The sequence below is a fragment of the Somniosus microcephalus genome, unplaced genomic scaffold (genome assembly GCF_052327205.1).
Source record: "Somniosus microcephalus isolate GS21.2 unplaced genomic scaffold, FLI_Smic_1.0 unresolved_chr6, whole genome shotgun sequence".
In the NCBI taxonomy this organism is placed as follows: Eukaryota; Metazoa; Chordata; class Chondrichthyes; order Squaliformes; family Somniosidae; genus Somniosus; species Somniosus microcephalus.
The window spans coordinates 10,928,453-10,934,543 of record NW_028225184.1 but is presented as its reverse complement, the minus strand read 5'-3'; the positions used below and the strand labels follow the sequence as shown (position 1 = coordinate 10,934,543).

General features: G+C 49.1%; 1 protein-coding gene across 4 annotated transcripts in view; it reads left to right on the top strand.

Moving 5' to 3' along the window:
* The first annotated feature begins 564 nt into the window (after positions 1–564).
* Positions 565–6,091, top strand: part of ppox (protoporphyrinogen oxidase) — a 51,639-nt gene continuing 46,112 nt past the window's right edge. For 2 of the 4 annotated variants that reach the window (XM_085978171.1, XM_085978170.1), the window contains exons 1-2: positions 565–641; positions 1,733–1,791. The gene's annotated coding sequence lies outside the window, so the exon portion shown is untranslated. The remainder of the gene's footprint in view (positions 642–1,732; positions 1,792–6,091) is intronic. The other 2 variants (XM_085978168.1, XM_085978169.1) reach the window with 1 other exon arrangement.

Genomic DNA, 6,091 nt, shown 5'->3' with positions numbered 1-6,091 from the left:
CTGTTCCTGTGTAACAGGCTCGAGGGGCTGAATGGGCCTCCTCCTGTTCCTGTGTAACAGGCTCGAGGGGACTGAATGGGCCTCCTCCTGTTCCTGTGCAACAGGCTCGAGGGGCTGAATGGGCCTCCTCCTGTTCCTGTGTAACAGGCTCGAGGGGGCTGAATGGGCCTCCTCCTGTTCCTGCGTAACAGGCTCGAGGGGCTGAATGGGCCTCCTCCTGTTCCTGTGTAACAGGCTCGAGGGGGCTGAATGGGCCTCCTCCTGTTCCTGTGTAACAGGCTCGAGGGGCTGAATGGGCCTCCTCCTGTTCCTGTGTAACAGGCTCGAGGGGGCTGAATGGGCCTCCTCCTGTTCCTGCGTAACAGGCTCGAGGGGGTTGAATGGCCTCCTCCTGGTCCTGTGTAAGGACTGCCCCTTTAATGGGACCTGTCCCTGTCACAGTGGGCGCTGCCCCTTTAAGACAGCCTGAACTGCAGCTGGAAGGAAGTACAACTCCCAGCAGGCAGTGGGAGGGAAGAGCCAGCGACGCATGCGTTGTGAGGCCCTCTGCCCTGACCACGCCCCCATCCCGATAGCGCATGCGCTGCACTCCCCCAAGTCCCTGAAGAAAAGAAAATGGAGAAAGCGGGCGGTGCGAGCGAGTGAGTGGCTTTTATTCGATTAATATGCGACGCGGGGCGCCGGTCCCCGTCTCTTTTCCTTTGCCTTAAGTTGGTCTAATTCGGAGGGTGAGGGGTGAGGGGTGAGAGGTCGGGGGTCGGCCGGCTGGGGCTCCGTGCGCAGGCGCAGCGCTGCCGGGCCCGGTTCCCCTTCTCCTCCCCCGCGCAGCCGCAGTGGAGCAAGTCCGGCAGACTCCCGCGCAAGCGCACTGGGGCTGGATGGATTTCCCCCCCAACAATGGGGTATTCCTTTTTTAAAACATTTTTTTTTAAATTACCCCCCTCCTTTCCTCTCCGTCGCCCCCCCCGAATGACGCCCCGTTGACCTCGATTTTATTTACGTCTCCGGTGCCTTGGCGCCACTCAGTTCAACTACAAGCATCTCCCTGACTCAATTCAACTACAAGCATCACTCTGACTCAATTCATCTACGAACATCGCTCTGACTCAATTCGACTACAAACATCGCTCTGACTCAATTCAACTACGAGCATCGCCCTGACTCAATTCAACTACGAGCATCGCCCCGACTCAATTTGACTTCGAGCATCGCGCCCCCCCTGCTGAATTCGACCACGGGCATCCATTGCGCTAACTCAATTTGAATACAATCATCACCTCCAACTCCGTATGAGCATTGCTCCCTCTCAATTCGACTACGAACATCGCGACCCCCACCCCCACTCAATTCGACTGCGAGCATTGCCCGCCCCCGCTCATTTTCAATACGAGCATCACGACCCTCCCATTCAATTTGACTACGAACATCGCTCCTGCTCAATTCAAATACAAACATCGCCCCAAGGCAATAGCAGCATCACTCCCGCTCAATTCAACTATGAGCATCGCTTGGCTCAATTCAAATACCAGCACCGTTCCCAACTCATACAAGCATCGCGCCCCACTCAAATCAGCCTGAAGCATGGCTCCGCTCAATTCAAATACCGACCGCTCCACGTAATGCGGGGCTGGCGGGACGAAGAGAAGGGGTAACATTGTCTCCCCGTCTTGTTTCTGTAGGGGAAAGGGGGCAACATGGTCCGCAACGTGAGTCTTTCTCTTTCTCTCCACAGATGCCTCCTAACCCGCTGAGCTTTTTCCAGCATTTATGCGGCAGCTGCCTTGACATCAGGTATGACCCCAGCAGTCTGGGAGGCTTTAACATTTAACCCCATGCCTCCCCCCTTCCCGTCTTCCTCCATTGACCTCAATTTCCCCTGCTTGGTGCACTCAATTTAAATACAAACATCCCTCCGCTCAATTCAAATACAAACATTCCACGCGCCGTAGAACGACAAAACGACAACAGCTTTCATTTATACAGTGCCTTTAGCATAGCAAAACGTCCCAAGGCACTTCACCAGAGCATTATCAATAAAAAAAATAATTGGCATCGAGTCACAGGAGGAGATATCAGGACAGATGACCATTTGGCCCATCGTGCCTGTGCCGGCTCTTTGAATGTGTTCTCCAATTAGTCCCACTCCCCCCGCTCTCTCCCCACAGAGTCCAACAATAGGAACGAGCAGGAACAGTGCCGCTCCACTCAATTCAAATACAAACATCTGTCCACTCAATTAAAATACAAATTCACTTCCAAGCACATGTTAAGTCTGGAGTGTGTTGAGCATTCCAAGACCATCTCTACTCTGGAAAACAAAGTTCATTTAAGCCAGCCTATTAATCTCTCCTACTTCATTTGAGTACAGGAGTAAAGAAGTCTTACTCCAGTTATATAGGGCCTTGGTGAGACCACACCTGGAGTACTGTGTACAATTTTGGTCTCCTTACCTAAGGAAGGATATACTTGCCATAGAGGGAGTGCATTGAAGGTTCACGAGATTGATTCCTGGGATGGAGGGACTGCTGCATGAGAAGAGATTGAGTAAACTAGGCCTGTATTCTCTTGAATTCAGAAGAATGAGAGGGGATCTCGTTGAAGCACACAAAATTATGACAGGTCTTGATAGGGTGGATGCTGGGTGAAGGTTTCCCTTGGCTGGGGAGTCTAGAACCAGGGGCCACAGCCTCAGGATAAAGGGTAGGCAATTCAGGGCTGAGATGAGAAGAAATTTCTTCACACAGAGGGTGGTGAATCTTTGGAATTCTCTACCCCAGTGGGCTGTCATTGGGTATATTCAAAACAGAAGTCGATAGATTTCTGACTAGTAAGGGCATCAAGGGATATGGAGATAGGGCCGGTGAATGGAGTTGAGGCAGAAAATCAGCCATGATCTCATTGAATGGCGGAGCAGGCTCGAAAGGCCAAATGGCCGACTCCTGCTCCTATTTCTTATGTTCTTATGTTCTTAAACATCCATCCACTCCATTCAAATACAAACATCCGTCCACTCAATTCAAATACAAGCATCCGTCCACTCAATTCAAATACAAACATCCGTCCACTCAATTCAAATACAAACATCCGTCCACTCAATTCAAATACAAACATCCGTCCACTCAATTCAAATACAAACATCCCTCAACTCAATTCAAATACAAACATCCGTCCACTCAATTGAAATACAAACATCCCTCAACTCCATTCAAATACAAACATTCCACACAAGGTAGAATCTCACAGCACAGAAGGAGGCCATTCGGCCCATCGTGCCTGTGCCGGCTCTTTGAACGAGCTCTCCAATTAGTCCCACTCCCCCCGCTCTCTCCCCATAGCCCTGCAAACTTTTCCCCTTCCAGTATATATCCAATTCCCTTTTGAAAGTTCCTATTGAATCTGCTCCCACCGCCCTGTCAGGCAGCGCATTCCAGATCACAACAACTCGCTGCGTAAAAATATTTCCTCATCTTCCCCCCCCCCTCCCCCTCTGGAATTTCTTCTCTCAGAGGGTCGTGAGTCTTTGGAATTCTCTATCCCAGAGAGCTGTGGAGGCTGGGTCATTCAATATATTTAAGTTGGCGATAGACAGATTTTTGAAAACAGGGGAATCAAAGGTTATGGGGAGCGGGCAGGAAAGTGGAATTGAGGCCAAGATCAGATCAGCCATGATCTTATTGAATGGCGGAGCAGGCTCGAGGGGCTGAATGGCCGACTCCTGCTCCTATTTCTTATACTCTTATGGTTCTTGTTCCAATTATCTTAAATCTATGTAAGAACATGAGTAATAGGAGCAGGAGTCGGCCATTCGGCCCTTCGAGCCTGCTCCGCCATTCAATGAGATCATGGCTGATCTTCTGCCTCAACATTCACCGTCCCTATCGCCATATCCCTTGATGCCTTTACTAGTCAGAAATCTATCGACTTCTGTTTTGAATATACCCAATGACTGAGCCTCCACAGCCCTCTGGGGTAGAGAGTGCCAAAGATTCATCACCCTCTGTGTGAAGAGATTTCTCCTCATCTCAGTCCTGAATGGCCGACCCTTTATCCTGAGGCTGTGGCCCCTGGTTCTAGACTCCCCAGCCAAGGGAAACATTCTCCCAGCATCCATCCTATCAAGCCCTGTCATAATTTTGTATGCTTCAATGAGATCCCCTCTCATTCTTCTGAATTCAAGAGAATACAGACCTAGTTTACTCAATCTCTTCTCATACGACAGTCCCGCCATCCCAGGAATCAATCTCGTGAACCTTCGCTGCACTCCCTCTATGGCAAGTATATCCTTCCTTAGGTAAGGAGACCAAAACTGTACACAATACTCCAGGTGTGGTCTCACCAAGGCCCTGTATAATTGCAGTAGGACTTCTTTACTCCTGTACTCAAATCCTCTTGTAATGAAGGCCAGCATACCATTTGCCTTCCTAATGGCTTGCTGCACCTGCACATTCACTTTCAGTGACTCATGTACAAGGACACCCAGGTCCCTTTGAGCATCTGCATTCCTCAATCTTTTGCCATTTAGGAAATACTCTGCCTTTCTGTTTTTTCTACCAAAGTGGCTAACTTCACATTTATCCACATTATAATCCATCTGCCATGTTCTCGCCCACTCACTGAGCCTGTCGAGATCCCCTTGAAGCCTCTTCACATCCTCTTCGCAACTGACACTGCCACCTAGCATTGTGACATCAGCAAATTTGGAAATGTTACATTTAGTCCCCTCATCCAAATCATTGATATAGGTTGTGAATAGCTGGGGCCCAAGCACCGATCCTTGCGGTACCCCACTAGTCACAGCCTGCCATCCTGAAAATGACCCGTTTATCCCTACTCTTTGTTTTCTGTCTGTTAACCAATTCTCAATCCATGCTAGTATATCACCCTCAATTCCATGTGCCCTAATTTTGTTCACCAACCTCTTGTGTGGGACCTTACTGAAGGCCTTCTGAAAATCTAAATACACCACATCTACTGGTTCCCCTTTGTCTACTCCACTAGTTACATCCTCAAAGAACTCCAATAGGTTTGTCAAACAGGATTTCCCTTTCATAAATCCATACTGACTCTGCCCAATCTTACTATTAGTTTCTAAGTGCCCAGTTATTGCATCCTTTATACTAGATTCCAGCATTTTCCCCAACTACTGATGTGAGGCTAACAGGTCTGTAGTTCCCCGTTTTCTCTCTCCCTCCTTTCTTAAATAGCGGGGTTACATTTGCTATCCTCCAATCTGCAGGAACCGTTCCAGAATCTATAGAATTTTGGAAGGTGACAACCAATGCGTCCACTATCCCAGTGGCCACCTCTTTCAAAACCCTAGGATGTAGGTCATCCGGTCCTTGGGATTTATCGACTTTTAGTCCCATTCATTTTGCTAGTATGTTGCGCCACCTATTAGCGCCTAAAGAGGGCAGTCAGTGGCTGTAGCGCCACTGGCCGCGCCTCCCGCGATATTTGGTAGCGAACGCCGCTGCAGCGCCGTTCGCCACCCGCGCCCGGCTCACGGGGCCTTGCTGTGCCGGCAGTGGCACAAGTTAAGGTGGAGGTGCGGGCGGCCGCCTGCCAGCACCTTCGTCCCCGGCCTCCCCCCCCCCCCCCCACCCCGCGGCATTTCTGACGTTCGTTAATGCTCCGAACGCTGTGCAAAAATCAGCGCCCAGGCGAACTTGGCGCCACTTTGGCACCTCAACCCAATTTCTAGGCCAAAGTATTTATTTAATTTCTCAGCCATTTCCTCATTCCCCATTATAAATTCTCCCGTCTCTGACTGCAAAGGACCTACATTTACCTTCGCCAGTCTTTTCCTTTTCACATACCTATAGAAGCTTTTACAATCCGTTTTTATATTTTTTGCTAGTTTGGGCTCATATTCCATTTTCCCTTTCTTTATCAATTTCTTGGTCCCCCTTTGCTGATTTCTAAAAAGATCCCAATCCTCAGGATGACCGCTTTTTCTGGCAACTTTATAAGCTTCCTCCTTTGACTTAATATTAGCTTTAATTTCTTTTGTTAGCCATGGTTGGATCACTTTTCCTTTTGGGTTTTTATGCCCTAGAGGAATATATGATTGTTGCAAATTATGCATTATTTC